The following is a 19,512-nucleotide window of genomic DNA, read 5'->3' as shown; positions in this document are numbered from 1 at the left end:
TCAAAAAAACTTCCCAACTAGGAAACCTAGCTTCACCGGGCCTCCCTTGAGCTTTGCACTGCGGAGTCTTGGTCCTCTAGATGTGATCTTGCTTCTTGGCACTGTGCAATGCACAGTTTCTGCCTCCCAGGGCTGTTGCACTATGCAGTTTCTGTGCCCAAGCCCCGACCTTCACCTCCAAAATTGTGCAGGCATTCCTCCCAACCCGACCTCCACTACACACTGCACAATCACAAGCCTCAAGCTCACCCCCTAAGCCCTTGAACTGCGTAGCTCCACAACAACCTAGCCTTCCTTGACTCCCAAAACTGTGCAATGAGCTCTCCCAATTCCCATCCCTTTAGCCTGTCCCATTGGCTCCGGAAACTACACTATCTTGTCCCTCAAACTTGGCTGAACTGTGCACTGCACAGTCTCAGGGCTAAAGCTTTTCCACCAGATGCTGGAATTATGCACTGCGCAGTCATTGAGTCCCTTTTCCCAGCTTGTCATTTGTTCCAGGTTCAATTAGTGGATCAAAATGCATCATCTTAGGCTAGGGGGTTTTTAGATTGATGTCATCTAATCATGAGTGAATCGCAAGAACAGGTACTTTATCATGTCATGACAAGATGATGAAGAAGGAGAAGGAGAGGAACATGCTCAAAGACTCTCTTGCAACTAAACTTACAAGTTTATCATCAAGATAAAGCGAATGGACATTAGTTTGCAACCACTATTCAAGACTTGAGAACATTGAAGATTCTGCATCACCAAGCCATGAAGAGGTGGAAAGAAAATCATCTTCAAGAGGACATCCAACACTTAACAACAGCGATGGATTGACATTGCCACATCATCAAGCAATCCATGTCAGCAATGCCATGTCATGTCATGGCATGAGTGGTCATTAGTCAATGCATGCAAAGGCGCTGTTATGGAAGAAAAATTAGCAATGAATTTCCTCCAATATTGGGCTTCTCCCAAAAAACTTCTTACCTCAATAACTATCTTGGGCCTTGGCCAATTAAAAATGACATCAAAATTGGAGGGATCTTTTTTCAACTCACCTCCTCCAACAATATGACCCAAGTAAACTAAAGAAGTTTTTCGAAACTCACACTTTGACATCTTTAAATACAATTGTTCTTTCTTTAAGACATCATGTACTTTTCTCACATGCATGACATGTTCATCACAAGATTTATTGAAAATTGAGATGTCATCTAAGTAGACTATAACAAACTCATCAAGAAATGGCCTCAACACATCATTGATCATACGAATGAAGGTAGAAGGAGCATTACATAAACCAAAAGGCATAACTAGCCATTCAAACAAACCTTGTTTTGTCTTGAATGTTGTCTTCCAAATGTCTCCTTCAACAATTCTAATTTGATGGTAGCCACTCCTTAATTCCAACTTACTAAAATACTTTTCATCTTTCAATTGATCAATTAAATCATCTATTTTAGGCAGTGGGTAACAATTCTTTACCGTAATCTTGTTCAATACAAGGAAGTCCACACACGTGTCATGTTACATCCTTCTTTGGCACCAAAACAATAGGTGAACCACATGGCTAAGAACTTGGCCTGGTGATCCCTTTATCCAACAACTGTTGAATTTGATTTTTAATTTCTGCACTTTCCATCACTGACATCATGTACATTCCAATGTTAGGAAGAGGACAATCTTGTTGCAACTGTATTTCATGTTGGATTCCTCTCTTGGGAGGCAATCCTTTCGGTTCCTGAAACATCTCATCATATTGGTTAACAACATCAGCCAACTTAGATTTCAATCCTGAGTCACAACCTTGAAAAGCTTCATTATTAATATTATTCTTGGGTGTGATCATTAGAAGCACAAAATTCTCGATAGAATTTACTAGTCTTTTCATATGTCCCGCATTTACAAGTGAAAGATTTAGTTTCTTGCTATGGGATCTTAAAATGTATTCTACTCCGTCTTTGAACAAATGGTATTTGTTTTCATGTCTATGGAAGATAGCTTTTTTGTCATAGAGATACGGGCTACCCAAAACTATACCACATATGTCTAATCCCACAACATCAAGTTCCACTTCATCTATGAAATTTGCAGTAATGACGAATTTCAGTCTACACTTTCTAGTTACTTGCAATTGTGCATTGTCACACACCCATCCTAATGGATATGACTTATGATGTGGAATGGTTTCCAAGTTATAAATTTTGACAATGTTTTCAAAGATGAGATTGGCTTGAGAGCCACTATAAAAAAGAGTACCAATTTTGCTATGTTTTGAGATTTACCCTTATGTGGAAAAGTTATATCCTCTTCTTTTCATTTGGAGTTTCATTGTGTAAATTTGAAGTACTAGTGCTAGCAATGGATTCTTTTCCTTTCATACCCATGGCTGTAAATTTAGTTTCATCACCCTAATCGGTTCCCAAACCCTATTGAGTGGTTGCAGTTGTCTTTTGTTTTCCCTTCTTGTTGCATTTCTTTGGTTTCATCTCAGGATGAAGCTTCCAAAAATGACCTTCATCGTGACCCTCCTTGGAACAATGTTTTCATGTTATTTTCTCTCCTTCCTTCTTAATGGATGAGTTTTACTTTCCTTTCCCTTTGAAACTTTTTTCTTTTCCTTTACCCTTAAATGGATTTTTATTACCCTCTTCTGGAATATTTTTCTCTCTTGCCTCAAGATGAGTGGCTTGCACACAAAACTCATCTAGATTATTGAGATTAAACATAAGGATAATATGCCTAAGGTAATTGTGTAAACCCCCTATATACTTCAACAACGTGTCTTGTGATTGCAAATCTACACCTAACATTAGAGATCTTCTTCTAAATTCTTGGGTGTAATCTTGGACATTTTGACCTTTAAGTTGTCTAAAGTTATGCCAATTCATGATGGCTTTCTGCATATACGCTAGAGGGTAAAATTGTCTTTTAATTGCAGCAATGAAATCAGACTAAGAAATTGAGATCTTACCATGTATTTTTATCTCTTCTTTTGTCTTAGCTTCCCACCATACTATTGTTGCACCTTCTAGCCTCTAGGAAGCTAACTAAATCTTTATGTCATTATCTTGAAGGTTTTGAATTCAACAATAGACCTCCAACTAGCGAACTCAATTTTCAAGCTTCTCTGCATTCACTTCACCATTATACATGGGCAATTCAAATTGAACATCAAGTTTTAACATAGGCGTTTTACCAATTCCGTTTGAGGTATGTTGATGAGTATGAGTAAGGGTTGTATTAGTGGAAAATGGTGAAGATGTCTGTGAAGGTGAAGATGGAGATGATGGTGGAAATGGTGGAGGTTTACCTCTATTTCCATTACATTCTCATCCAGAACCTTCTCCTTTTGGAGGCTTGGAGCTTTCACCCTGTAGTCTTGTATTCCTCTCTTCATAGAGGACTTTTACCATCTCTTCCATGTCAAAGAAAGCCTTCCTAAAAACATTCTCATCCCCTGTCATATTTGTAGGCTTTCCCTCATGTGACATGCTTACTGAAGCTTCAACTACAATTTGAGGTAGAAATGGTGGTGGAAGTTGTGGCAATCTTGCACTCCTTCTCCTTGACCCAACTTTAGGACCTTCAACTAGCTTTCCTTCTCCTCTCTTGAGCTTCAACCTTGTAAGCATCACATTCACTTGCAAACAATTAAATCCTCCTTGCACAAAGAAAACCAAGAGCTCTAGAAGCAAACTTGATATGAATGGGAAAATTAGTTTTGTTGTGCTAAATTCCTCTTCAGAATATATAAAAGTTCTTAAGGATTCATGAGGTTAATTTCAAGTTTTAACATGAGTTTTTGAGTGTTTTTATGTAAATTTCATGTACAAATTAACATAAACAAATGACTGAACAACCACATATAATAGACATGAACATCATCAAAACAGTATCACAACAACACATGATGAAGGAGTTCACCCCACTTGGGCTACGTCTCCTTGGTCCAACTTCCAATGGCTTGGCCCTCTCTATTATGCTCAAAAGTGTGAATAAATCAGTTTATAATACTCAAACATCTCTGAAACCTATTCCAATGGCTCCAAAATGCCCAAAAATGTCTGTCTAGCCTCTCTCTACTCTTGATTTGGTCAAAAACTAAAGAAGTTATGAGCTTTCCTAGCTCTTTCACTATTCACTCTACAAATTCCCCCAAATCTAGCACCGATCCTACAAATCTGCTCCGAATTGTGCTAATTGAGCACCAAATTCATGGGATTCCAGGCGAAATTGTAGGCGTGTTAATTCGTCGAGTAAGCCCTTAATTCCGAAAATTTGGGCCACATGGGGGGGGGGGGGGGGCAGGGGCACGTGCCTAGGGCTAAGGAAAATGGCCTGCCCCCGCCGACCAATCCCCCACTCCGCTCCGTCGTGGTCGTGTTGAATGGCACGCACCCAAGGACTGGTCCATTTCCCGGATGGTGCACCTCCTCAACTTTAAATATATGTGGAACACAATATATATTAAGACATAATGTATGACGTGTTGGCAATGGATTGGAATTTGAACTTGGAGGTCGTGGGTTTGACCCCTGCCTGCTACTGCTCACACCTTAAATCGATTATTGGTGGCCCTTGGGCTGCCACGTGGCAGGTTGTGGTTGGCCATCAACCAACCAATCAAAACGTGCCACCTAGGCACCTGTCACTTGTCAACACACAATTCGTCGGAGGTCAAAGAGTCACATGCCCAGTCACCCTTCCATGTAGTCATACCCAGTCCTCAGTCAGCGTCACGTCAGCAGTATGGATTGTTGACTGGCTTGCCTGTATATTTTTATTTTAAATTCGTTTTTTAAGAAAACAAATAGAACATGTTTCTGGGAGCATATGGAGTTTGTTTTGCGTGAAATGAGTTGCGTTGGATTCAGGATGACGAGCACTATGTGATCATTCATGTTCCACACCGATCCAACAACTTTAAATTTTAAGCAATTTTTTAGCACTTGATCACTTTACAAGAAGTCATATGGTGTGAAGCTCATGAATCAAGTATCCAATTGTATATATTTACCTATGGCTTCGGCGGATAAACCATGTCCCTTGCCTATTGAAATATTGTGCTTCTTCAAGGCCTCCTCTAAGGCATTCAACTTTTTTCAACATCTTGCTTCTATATGCCCCTCTTTGCCAAAAAAAGTACAAATTTCATTTGTTTTGGTCTTCTTCTTTTCCTGTTTTTTGTTTGTCTTGATTCTTCATTCTTAGAAAATGGTGGAGAAGGCTTAGTATTCTGCTTAGTCTTGGAGAGAGACTCACGGACTTGTGCAAATTTTTTCTTTGGTTGAAACCGAGATTTTTGCTTACTTTTGTAGTTATGAGCCACCAAAGCTTGATTTTAAGAGCTAAAGAGAGCATGTAGTTGCTTGAGCTTAGATTGTCTCATATGAGACGATAAAAAAATATCTCAACACTGGGCTTTTGAAATTTGTCACGAAGGGAATCCCTTGATGCATAGAAGGTAGATGCAAAAACTTGGAAATGACCCTTTAGTTTTGACAAAATCAAGAAAATACATTCAACAATTTTTTTCTCCTTGCCACATGCTTTTAATTGAGACAAAAAAGACCTGAATTGAGCAAGATAATTCTCAATAGAGGCATGCTCATGAGGTACTAGGGATGATAATTTAATTTCCAATTCTAATGCATGGAACTCATTGATACCTCCAAACACTGAGGTTAGTTTTTCCCAAATTTCTTTGGGAGTTGAACATTCTTCAAGATGAAATAATAGGTTGTCTAAAACATGCAACTCAATCAGCCCTATTGCTTCATCTAATTTATTCTTGTAGGCAAATCTTTCAACTTCTTTTGTAAAATTTTGTTGGTTTTCACTTAATGTTTGTCACAACTCCTTAGACTGCAACAGTTGTTGCATTTTTCTTTTCCAAGTATGATAATTGTATGGAGTAAGTAACTCTGTTATCCTTAACTTAGCCATAATCTCAAAAACCAAATTTTCCAACTACTATAGAATGCCACAAATTTGTTTGCCTAAACTTCCTTTTACCCTTGTAACAAAAATGCGAAGAACTTCTGCAGGAAAATGCCAATAGTATTTGCCCAAATTGTTTTTTTAACCCCAGTCAATAATTTTTGCCCAATTCTCTTTTTAACGTTGTAAAAAAAATAAAAAACTTTTCTTTTTCCAAAAAATTTCACAAAACACTTGGAAATCCACTTTCAAATATTTTTTCAAAGGAACTTTTGATAATATGGCATGCTCTTTTTTTAGAATCCATTGAAAAACAAAGTATTATGCCTTTCTCCTCCTAAAAAAATTGTGCGGGAAAATTCTCGTTTTTGAAAGCCAAAACCACTTATTCAGAAAGAGTATTAAAATGCCCTTTCTCATTTAAAAAAAATCACGGGAAAATTAATTATGGCAACTATATATGGTGCCCTCAGAACTTACTTTGAGATTTTTAAATTGCCTTTCTCCCTTTTGATGACTGTTGAATTTGATCTCCAACACAATAACCTCTGCGCTCTTCTCAGGTAGCTTGAAGGACTAAACGACAAACCTTAAAACCCTAACCTCCGTTTTGTTTCAAGGACTGAAAAATATTCATCAAATGTCTTCCACAGACGTCAAATTCTTCCAACTCGGTGCACTAGGGCTGCACGCTTCTGAAAGGAAAGTGTTGACAACGATTAATAATACTAATGCTTAGCCTTGGATTCGCTTGGAAATATCGATGCCTAGCATTGGATTCACAACTCTCTATTTTGTTTCAACTCCTCCACTAAACACAAATTTTTAGAGGCTAAAGTAAAAAATTGCGTTGAGCCTGGTTTCACAAGAAGCGAAAGAAAAAGATTGGTAGACAAAATCCAATGCTTCTGCTGCCTAGGGAAAATGACAACAATGTTTAATGCTTGATGATATTGTCAGCGCACTGCCTTTGGCAAACAAAAACCCCAAACATATTTAATCCAAAAAATAGATATTAAACACTTTAAAAAAATCTCAAAAAGAACTAGAAAGGAGCTCGCAGAATAGCTCTGATACCATGAAAGAGTATTAAAATATTCAAAGATCAACCTATTCTTTTATGGTGTGATAATCAAAGTAAAATACAAATTTCTAGAAATTCCTTGGAGCTTTAATGGATACAACACATTGAGATTCATATGCACTTCATTGGCCAACTTATTCAAAATGGTGTTCTCACCCTGAAATATGTGACTACTAAAGAACAAATAGCACATATTTTTACAAATTCTTTCACATCACCAAAGTTTCTTCCATTATTATATATGTTTAAACTAAAAAAATTACCTTTAAAAAGTGATTTTGAGTCCTTCTTCTTTTATCTTTTCATTTTATTTCCTTCTTTCTTTCTCATGAAATGTTATACATAGGTACCTAAATATTCGATTCTGTGAAAATTCTCAAAAATACGTGTGTACAGTGTGTACAGATTCGATCCCGTGCCAACCCAAAATAGCCTTGAAATCAAATCAGATACACAATCCTTCGGGCGTATAAGGGTTATCCATGTCATTTGTTTTATATTTTTCCTTTGCAGTTCAGTGAATGTTAAATTGTTGAATATATCGTATTTATTATCAAAAACTTATTTTAATTATCGATAATAATTTATTAAATTTAATATAATATATATAGTTAGTTAATAAGTAAAAGTGATTGATTCTTTTCAACCAAATTTATTGGGAATTTATATTCCCAACTAAACTAAACCCAAATCAAATCAATTTAATTAGCAAGTTATTCTTCCCAACTAAATTCCCAACTAAACTAAACCCAATTCAAATCAATTTAATTAGCAAGTTATTCTTCCCAACTAAATTCAATCAGAAAAATATATTAGAATTATAATAATATATTATTATAATAATTTTAATTTAATTTATTTATTATTTAAAAATTTACTAAAAATTTCAAAATATTATCTAATAATAATAATGTATATGTCATATGGTATATTAGTCAATGTAAGAATTAATTTTCTTAGTTTTTTGGGGTTTTTTTCTTATAGAAAAAGTCGTAATTTTCATTAAGAAAGAAAATTACATTTTGTAGATGCAAAAGCATATACTGTACGTGGGGCTAAAAGCTCATCCAGTTTGAGTAATCAAAATTAGAAGTGTACTCTACGCAGGGAGACACTACTCTGTTACTGAGATTGCAATATAAAAAAGTACTTACTCTACGCAGAGAGTATAAAAAAAAATTGTCATATATAAGTCTGTTTTCATTGTGCATATATATAATATTATATAAACAAACACAAATTATTTCAAGCTCCTTCTGAGCTAGTTAAACTGATATTTCTATAAAAGGTCGATGATAGTACTGATGGAAAGTTCCATCCTTCTGCTCTAGTATGCTCCACGTTCCTATAAGCCTGTGCGCTACTTCCTTGGATAGCAAATCGGCAACTGTGTTCCGCTCCCTATATATATGATGACAATTAAATGTGTCAAATAAATTTATAAGTCTATGGACTTCTTCCATGATATGTCTCAGAGAATATGCATTACAGTTTGCATTTTTATTTATCCAATTGCATACAGTTTTTGAATCTCCAAAAAGTTGTAAGTTTCTCCATTGTTTTTCCAGTGCAAATTGTATGGTGTATTTTGTTGTGATAAGCTCAACAAAATTGTTAGTCCCTCTACCCAATCTCATTTGTATTTTGTAAAAATGTGATGCTGAAAGATGTAGTATAGCGCCTCCCCCACATCTTGTTTCTTGCGCTGAGCCGTCAAAATATGCCAAGGGATGTGCATGATTTATGCTTTCTGGAATGACATGTCTGGGAGTGGATCTAGATTCCTCCTCCGGAATGAGATGGTAGTCAGCTAGTATTCGGGCAGTGATGGTCGGCCAGTAGGGGAGGGAGTTCTGAAAGATATATCTATCACGGGCAATCCAAATGGCCCAACAAGTAAGAATGGGAAGATTCCTGGCTTTCATCGAGGGGACGGTAGTCCACCAAGCTTCCCAGGCTTCCCAAACTAACATGCCCTGCCATTGTGGGAGCGAGGGTATATGAGAGTGAATGGAAATCCATAACTCTTTTATGGATGGGCACATAAGGAAAAGATGGTCCACAGTTTCGTTGTTTGCTTTGCATAGGTCACACCAAAAAGGTCCATGAAAGGATCTTTTGCTAAGATTTTCTCTTGTGGGGATCTTGTGTCTCAGTATGGTCCACATAAGGAGTCTTATTCTGGGTGGTGCTTTTAATTTCCATATGCTACTCCACCAAGGTTCGCACAGTTGAGGTTTCTTTGGGTCCATTAGGGCTATATAACCTTCTTTTCGTGAATATTTCTCGTGCTTAGCTTGTGCCCAGACTAACTCATCCTCCCCTTCCTGTATCCTGATGTGAGATTCAGTGAGGGCCTCTATACATATTCTTTCCATTGTTGTTGCCATGGTTGAGGGATCTGCAATACCCTCCCAGATTTCCAGGCTTGTTGCGAAAATGTAGAGCAATCATTGTCTGCTATATGACTAAGATGAGTGATCCCTCTAACAGTGAGGTGTGTTCTAGGCTCCTCAGGGAGCCTGTGTGCGTTTCCACATCCAATCTAGGAATCGATCCCTATTTTGACTGCCGCTCCCAACTGTACTCTCCATGTGAGACCATCCCTAATAAGGGGAATTGCTTGTAGAATTGCTTTCCATATGTTTGATTTGCCAACATGAATCCACTGAGGTTGTTGAAGCCAATGCATGAGGTTTAGAGGAGCTATGTATTTAGAGATAGCCACCTTAGTCCACAAACTATGCGTTGTGATTAACTGCCACCCTAGTTTGGCTGCCAGGGCTGTAGAGAAAGTGACAAGGCTTTTGATTCCCCATCCTCCCCATTTCTTTGGGAGAGCCAGGTATTCCCAATTGGTCCAAGCAAAAATCTCTCCTGGTTGCTTCCCTTTCCACAAGAATCTGCAACATAGGTTTTTGAAGTTGTTAGTTTTTTTTGTTTTTTATTAAATATTGTATTATTTTTTCAATTAATATAAATAAATATATTAAATATCATTAAAAAACTAAGTCATAAAACTATTTTTAACTTCGAATCTATCAAATCTAAAATAATAAATTCTTTCTCCATCTTAAAATATTTGCATCTCGAACTCTTATGTGACATTTTACGATCGAAAAATGTCCCCGTTGAAAGTAGCTATGGAGGATCCACAGTCGGCAACTCTAATGGTGGGATTAACCAATTAGGGTCTGCCAGTCTGCCACCGCATCATCTGTGTCAACTTCCTCCACACAAAACCATCCTCCGGTTCACTAACGATGTAACAATTACATTATAAGGGGCCTTGACTAATCCCCTGTTGAGAAGCTGAAATATGTTTTCTTCCCCACACATTTTTCATAATTCTAAATTTGCAGAAGACACAAAATGTGACTCGATATAAAAGTTCACCAGATAGAGAACACTAGAGGATTTCATCACAACACTTCATTCTAATAATTTATTCTTAGTTCGAATGGAAAATATCATGAAGGAATTTTGAAATGAAGCATAGAGACATGATTTTAAGCACATTAACCTTTGTGGGAGCTCCATTCCCTTGTATGACAACATCAAAACTGTCAATCTCTTTTCCAAACTTTGTTTTTAAAAGGTTGTTTGAATTACCAATCACTGCACAACGTCCATACTGTCGTGGGATATAAGGTGGTATACCTCGGAGTACGAATGCAAGCTTCTCCATACAAAGTGTTTTGTTTTGACATTTATTACTGCAATATAGTTGAAATATAAAACATTAAGATTTAAACCAACACGTACAGAGAAACACTTCAATCTAACATCCGAAAAAGAAAAAGATTCCAAGTAGCAAATCCTCATGCCAAGTATCTTTCCTTTGTATATTCCCGAGTCACAGTTCAATTTTCCTCACTCAAGACTCTCAGAATTTTGATAATATATTATTTTTAAAGCTAATCTAGGTTTGATTTTACGAGTACAAAGGATACATTGCATTTGGTTAGTTCACTAGAACTTCTTTAGCTGAACTTATTAGGAAGTCCAAGTAGATCACTTGACTATTTGACATGCCATGAGTGAAAGCATGTTCTGGTATCTTTTACATAGATATCTCTATTAGGAACTAATATAGTGTCTAGAATTGATATATGCTTCTTCAAAGAAATAAATTTCATGATATTTTGCAAGTGGGTTGTATGGGGAAATGAGTGAGAAGACAATGTACAGAGGAAGCAAATGGCTATACGACACCAAATTTTATTTCGTGTATGTCGAGGAGATTGACCAATTCTAGAGTATGGCAGGTATCATACGTTACTATACATTTGTTATTAAAAAGTTGGGGGTGCACCTGGATGAAATTATTGTAAAGCCAAGATTTTTCACTAGGCCATACATTGGTTTAAATCTTTTCAGTTCTGGTTTAACGCTCAAGAGGTAGAAAATTGCTAAAAGGCTACTTATTAGCTTAAATATTTAACTTTTTGATCTGAACTGTTGTTGTAAACTTCTTCTATGGCAGTGACTCATTAAGAGAATTCATTGGGTACTGGTAAGGAACATAAGTATATTTATGGCTATGTTTTTTTATTTGCAAGTAGTCAGTGATTTTTGACATGTGAATTCTCTTCGTAACGAATGTAAAACATTGTTTTGCTGCTGCTTGCGCTAGATTTCTCACAAATTTGTCTAAAGATGACTTGGCGATTGTGTATTTCTACATGAACATTTAACTCTCGACTAAGACAAGATTTTGAATTTTTTTGCTAGAGATATGACAAAGGCATTATGCTTTCTTGTGTAAGACTTCATTGAAACAATCTCTTTTTAAAATAAAAGATAAACTTTAGAAATTTCAAATTATGTTTTTAGCTATATTGCATTTGTGCCTTTTTGGTTCGCTGATCCACCAACTAACGGCAAGAGCTAACCAACTTGCCATAGGGCATTTAATGCCTCTATAGTGACTGGTTCACATACATATTGCATAGCCTGATTTGATAGCCCATATGATGGTCATACATTTTCTGGAACACCTTCACGGTTCTCTCCTATTTCCCGGTAGCCTCGCATGCGAACCGAACTAGCGGACAAGACAGGTCCCAAATGAATATTTATTCGTCCAGCTGCAGCCAGGCGATGTGCATTAATGTGATGGCGATGCTCTCAAATTCAAATTTTCAATCTAACTCCCACGTCCAAGAAAATGCTCTCAAATTCAAATTTTCACGTTTCAGAGTAATAGGGAAATCAACTCATGGGGCGAAAATTTGTTTACCAGAGCTCAAAGGCCGATATTCAGTTCCTTGTCAGGCGTATTTCCAGGTTTCTCAAGGCTGCAAAGTAGGTCGAGCGGGTTGGATGAGCACCAGTTTACCTCCCTGCCATTCTCAATCTTTGGCTGGACCGTCATGATATGTTATCTGATTGACAGAAAGTACTCTGGAAGCAACAAGGAGTGCGAAAGGAAAATGCATGTTGGCCAGAGGCATCGTGTCTTCCAAGCTCGCTTTGGCCCATGGATTGAAGAACAATGAATTCATGTTCATGGGATACCTTGTTGTGGGGTTTCAGAACTGCATGAAGACATCCCCATCGTGCCAGAGATCGTCGTCCTCCGATATTCTGAGCGCCTGTTATTGGGATTCCAGGTCCAAAAGTTTGTTCTTATATGAGAAAATAGTTATTTTCAGGCTCTCGAAAATGAAGCCCTTCATCTCAGACGTGAAGAAGTTGCAGGACATGGTGCCCCAGAGTTTCTGCGGAGTGGAAGTTTACAATGATTTTCTGATACGCTTCCTCAAGGGCTCCACCACGTATCTCGGGCAAGCCGAGGATTCAGTGGTCATCGAATTCAATTACTATCGCGTGGAGAACATATCACAGACGAGGTTGAATGAAGAAGGGTGGGAGGAGGTTGAGCAGATGGCTTTCTTCAAGCACGACTGGATATTTGCTGCCATGTGAAGGTGGTTTGTTCACTATCAGATAATAAATCCTCGGAGCAGAGCCTGAAAATTAACAAATGTTGTCTATAACTGCGTCTCAAGAGATCATATCTAATTAGTATATCACCATGAATTTTCTAAACAATCGAATAGCTGATTCGAACAAGGATCTAGTTTATCTTGCGTTGTTCTGCAGTGCCATATCTCTGGCGGGGTTGGCTTCAATTCTTCCATGGGACAAAATTTGGAGGTCATGGCATGATCATATGGACAACAGACGGACTAATACATGCATGGACGACAAATCCATAAAAGCACTCCCTTGTCTAATTTAGGGAAAATTTATTATGCCACAACTTGCAGTGGTGTGTTATCTGCTTGACAGAATTCGTGGGAGGAGAAGATGTGAGATTGTTGCTGAGCTACAACCATGGCTTCCACATGGCATGTGTAGACAAATGGCTTCGTTCTCACTCTTCTTGCCCTACCTGTAGACATTGTCTTCATTCTGGCTCTAAAGATGGGGTAGACAACATTCAGCCCACCAAATTATCTGTCCAGGAAGCGCAGACTCATCAGCCGAGAGCTTCTCAGGAGCCTGGATCTATCATCGACTTAGAGTTTGGGGTTAAACGGTGGTGGCTACACTAAATTGTGTCTATGTGATTTTTGGATGAATTTTAAATTATTTCTCCCATGTTATGGAAAAGCAAATTTTCACAAGTGTCCAAACAGTTTTATATTTATATTAATATGAAAACTTAGTCGTAGAAAGGAATTAATAAATTATGTAATGTAATTGATTCACTATGATAAAATTTAGTGAAGACCAGGTTTTAGCAGGGTTAATAACTTTATTCCTCGGTAAAGTAATTAATTTATTTTTCTAAATTGTTTCATCTGTAAAATTTGGAACATTTTTGAATTGGGTTAATAATTTTACATTTTTGAATTGGGTTAATAATTTTATTACTAGGTAAAGTATTTAATTTTTTTTTAACTGTTTCATTTGTAAAATTTGGAATTTTTAAATTTCCAATTTATTAAAAATATAAATATATATTATATCATCATAATTATTTTTCAAAATTGTGCACATTGTAATTCAAAATTGAAAAACATCTCAAAAGAAAACTTTATTGAAAGTTTTCTTATTATTTGAAAAAATGTGGAACGTAAATCCAAAATCTCATAATATAGGTGAATTATAAGTCAAAATAGTTTTGTATGAAAGCCTAATTTCATCATTTTTTTTTTTTCATATATTTATATATAGAAAACATATTTTTGAATTATTTATTTTTAAATTAAAATAAAAAGATAAACATAATTTTTATTTATTGATTTTTAATTTAAAATACAAAAATAATTATATAATTAAATACTAAAGATGTATAATTCTTTTTATATTTAATTTTAAATTAATATATATATTTTTAATAAAAATAAATGATTCTTTAATTAAAAAAACAAAATAAACTATAATAAAAGAACATAAACATAGATCCATGTATGGGTTAGTTTTAATAAAAATATTATAAAACAATTGTAATTTTATCGTCACTTGCTCTATTTGTTGTTGACATTATAATATGGTATGAATGAGATTAGTCAAGATATTTCACTCTTACTCTTAACCACAAAAAGATAAAATAAAATAAAATAGATTCAACATTTTTCTCTATATATATATAATCTTTTAAAAATATTTCAATATAAAAAGTAATTTTATATGTATATATAAAGAATTAATATATGTGTATAAATACAAAGATATTTTAATGTTTACTATATAAAATATTTTAATGTAAAGAAGAAGTGGTTGAAAGCAATAAAATGTTCATTTACTTAATACAAAGTTGATCTGATGAATTTAATATTAATAAGAATATTAACAACAATAATAACAAATTCAATGTAGATTATAAATATATGTTTTCAATCTATAGGATCAATATGCTTATTTTAAAATATATTAATAAAAAGACAAATATTAATAAAACAACAAATTTAAGGTAAAAAAATATTTTACAAACAAAATATTTCAATTCAAAATTATATATAATATTTCAATTTCAACTATCTATTTACTATAAACCTTAAAAATAAAGTTTTTATATACATATATATTAAATAAACTAATAAGTTAAATATAATATTTTAATTTCAATTATGTATTTATTAAATATGGTTAAAATAAATTTGTGTACTAAATAAAGCAATAGTAAAAATACATTTTTGTGGGTAAAACATTTTAAGTGGTTTTAGTTTTTTACATTTTGGACTATTTTCAAGTATAATTTTTTGATTAATTTTTAAATTAAATAAATATTTATTGAAATTACAAGTTTAAACTATTTAATTTACACAAGCCAAGTGTCTAAAAAAAAATTCATGACATCAAATTCATTATACGTTTAAAAACACAATTCAATATATATATAAATACAATTCAATATATATAGTGGGATTAAATTCTTTGAAATATAAATATTTTTTTTTCTAAAATTTACACCTTAAAAAAATTAAAATTTAATCCTTTCAATACTTAACAAATTATATTTAAGATAAATCTATAAAATTTTGATATTTAAATTATCTATCAACTACACCACTAACTAACTATATATATATATATATATATATATATATATATATATATATATATAATAAACAAATAAAAATATATTAACTTACTTAAAATTCCCATTAATTCAACACTTCATCAGTATCATGTCAACTTTGCAATGTACTTAATCGGCATTAGAGATGAAATAATAGACTCCATTAGTATATAGAAAATCAAAGAAAAGATTTTTAAAATTAGGTGGAAAGTGGAAAAATAGTAATTTAAAAGTATAGTAATTTTGAAAGTCGAATTTCAATGTCTAATTGATGGCTAAAATATTTCTATATATATATTTATATTTTAATATTTTAATTATTTTTGTGAGAAATTAAATAAGTTTTATTTGTATTTTTTAAATATTATAAAACTAGAAGGTATAATTTTTATAGATCTCTTTATTTATTAAGTAATTTTTAGGTTAGTTGGAAATTTCTTTTTATTTAACTATCTATATTTACATAACAATTATAGGTTGAGGGACACACTTGGATGGAGCGATGAAGGCGCAACGGTGAACAAGATGGGGTTAGGGTATCGTCCAGACCCTGTAGCCTTCTCAGTGCCGACGACAGTCTGATCACGTGGCTGCACCTCACCACCCTCCCGTACACCAGCCCCGTTACTCACCTTCCGTCCCCGTTTGTGCCGTTACGGTCTCTCCCTCTGTTTTTTCCGCTTAGGTTTTTACCCTTACCCACCTCCCCGACTTACCCTCAACTGTTACCCGGTCACTACAACGACAGGTGACCTTGGTTTTCTTAAGGCAGCTAGCGCGGGAATATAGAGACGGTTATGGAGGACCTAGTAGACTACTCGGAAGACCCACTAGCGGGTACCTCCATCTGGACATCTCCCCAGGTAAACCCGACAAGCAGCTACCATTACGAATGCGAATTCACTGACATTGTTGCTTGCTTCCCTCGATCTCAGGGCCCTCGTGCTCGGTGGCTACACTCTCAGAGGCCTCCCCCTCCATCCCAAACCTCACTGCACAACCTTTGTCTCCTTCTACCCTAAATTTTGTGGATCAAACCCTAGATCCCAGTTTGGGCATCTCCTCTGAGGGTATCTAACCTTTCCCTTCCTCCGTCGGCTCCCACGCCCTCTCAACAGCGACCATCAACGATCCTGCCGCCTCTGATCCAAGGCATCCTGTTCCGCCCTCATCCGCCCCCCCATCTGGGAATATTACGGAAGTCCCTCCCATCTCGGGGGTTTTTCCTTCTGAACCCCTCCTGGGTGTCCCTGCATCTGAGACCGACCCTACCCAAGGCACTCATCAAAATACCAAACCTGATGAAGGAACCTGGCGAGTGAAGAAACAAAGGGTCCTGAAACCAAAAGATTTGGAGGTATTCCTGAGCTTGGGCGAGGATTTCTAGTGGAGTGAGTCGATGGACACAGCCAAGCGAGTGCTAGTTGGAAGAGTCAGGGGCCGGTTCTATAGTGCCACTAGATTGAAGCAGTGGGCCACGGAGGTTTGGGGTAATCATCTCGCTGAACTACTGGTGGTTCAGACTTTTGTTAAAGGATGGTTTGCGCTCGTTTCGCCAGGGCAGAGCACACCAACTGGGTACCTTCAGCGGTTTGGAATATAGAACAAGCACTAATGCTCCTTCGGAGGTGGACACCACTTTTCGACCCAGAAAGAGAACAACTTGGAGCAAGCCCTCTCTGGGTTAGATTATCTGGCCTGCCCCTTCAGTTCTAGTCAGAGGACATTTTTAGGCATATTGGGAACCTACCTGGAGTATGATAAATCCTACCTCTCGACAGGAAGGATGGCGTATGCAAGAATATTGGTACACATTGACACTAGCGATGGGCTTCAGGAATATATCACAATCCAATGGAGGAACTTCTCTCAGAGGCAAAATCTGGATTATGAAGGAGTTCCTTTCAGATGCAGGAGATGCCACAAGGTGGGGCATCTCTACAAGGACTGCCCTCTCATTAAAAATAAGGAAAAGGGAGAAGCTGGAAGGACAATTCCCCCAAAGACAGATCAGGAACAGGGGGAGCAGCCCCACAACAAAGAAGATGGCAACAAAGGTGACCCACCTCATGCAGAAATGAATCTCTCGCAGGGGACCCCAAAGAAACATGGCAGGCCTCCGCTTCGACCTCCCTCCCCTCCTCTCACCAGGGCAAGAGCAGCTGCTGGGTCGGTGGTTTCTTCGGGTATGATTTCAAACTCTCCTAATCCCTCTAAGTTAAATGCTTTCAATGGATTAATTGAATTTCCAGTTGCTTGTTTATTGAATGGAAGCGTGAACCCTCCCTCACAATCCACTCTGGCCGTCTCCTCCCCCTCACCTGATCATACCTTCTCTGCCGCCATTCCATCTCTCCCGATTCCCCCCCTGACTTCACTCCTTTACCTATTGCTGGCCCTTCTTCCCCTCGATATCAGACTCGATCCAAGGCCAAGCAGAAGTTAAAGACCCCAGATCATATCGGGCTCGATCTACATATTTCTCCACCTCCTCCCAAACTCCTGCGGGTCGACCCTCCTCCCTCTCAAAGGCTCAATTACGGGCCGGAGGCGAGATCGCCTTGGGTAAGAAATCAACCATTCAAAGGGTACTTAGAGCATCGAATCCCTCATTTGACTTCCCCTCATGAAGATTGCCTCCTTCAATTGCAGAGGGTTGGCTAGACCCGAAAACAAACTAGCCCTCCGCAGACTTTTTCTTACCTTTCCCGTAGATGTCATCTTTCTCCAAGAAACGCTGGGACCTGCTGACACCATTACTCACCTTCTCGAGGCTATGCTTCCTGGATGGAGATTTGTAGGAATAGATGCAAATGGAAGATCCAGAGGACTAGCCCTGGGATACAACACCCGCTCCATAAAACTCTGTAACTGTTGGGGAGGTCTAGGGCATATAGGGGCGGACCTTTTTTCAATTGATTTGGGAGTGGAGGTACGAGTCATAAATGTTTATGGGCCTTGCCAACACAGGCCTGCCTTCTGGGACCATCTCCTCGGCTCAGAAGCTTTTCAGAAAGATCACCTAATCATGGGAGGGGACTTAAATTTCTCCATTGGACACTCTGAGTCATGGGGACATCATGCACAACTGGATCCTTTATCAGCCTTTTTTGAGAATCTTCTGGACACCCATAATTTGCTGGACATCCCCTTTGCCAATCTCTTACCTACCTGGAGGAACAATAGAGACGGCGAGGATAGTCTTGCTCGAAGACTCGACCGTTTCCTTATAAAGGAAGGACTCCTAACATTGGGGTTTCTTCATAGACAATGGGTGGGATCGGGAGGAGTCTCTGATCATCTATCTATATTCATGGAATTTAGTGGGGGACCTCGGAAACCCAAGGGACCTTTCAAGTTCAGCTCCACTTGGCTCAAGGACCCCACATATAATCAAATGATCAAGGAATACTAGAAGGCGCATCCCCCAGATGCTGGTGGGAACATATCAGAGGGATTCACCCATAACCTCATTGAGCTGAAGAGACTATCCAAATCTTGGGCTCACAATAAGAGAATAAAAGACGATCAAACTCTCTTGAATGCCGAGAAGGAAATCACTGAGATTGAACAAGACTTGGAAGGGGCCTACAGAGTGACCGATCAAAGGAATAGACTCACTGAACTATATGCCACCAGAAGGAAAATCCTCAAGGAATGCGAAGAATTATGGAGACTGAGAAGTAGGGTGACTTGGCTGCTCAAGGGAGATGACAATACAAAATTCTATCACAAGTTTGCAAATGGCCGGAAATCCATCAATACCATCTGGCAACTCTCGAACGAGCAAGGTCACACTGTCAATACTTTCCCTCAGTTGGCTTCTTTAGCGAACTCTCACTTTAAACAGATCTACAGGCCCCCCTGAAGCAAATCTTGTCGAAATCATTCAAGTAGCTCAATTATTCCCTCGTTTTGTGGATCAGGAAGCGGGAAGGGAACTGACTAAGGAGATCAC

Source organism: Pinus tabuliformis, chromosome 7 (genome assembly GCF_031772625.1).
Source record: "Pinus tabuliformis cultivar Carrire ecotype Pingquan chromosome 7, CPIR1, whole genome shotgun sequence".
Lineage (NCBI taxonomy): Eukaryota > Viridiplantae > Streptophyta > Pinopsida > Pinales > Pinaceae > Pinus > Pinus tabuliformis.
The sequence above is the reverse complement of the archived record's forward strand: the minus strand, read 5'-3'. Positions refer to the sequence as shown.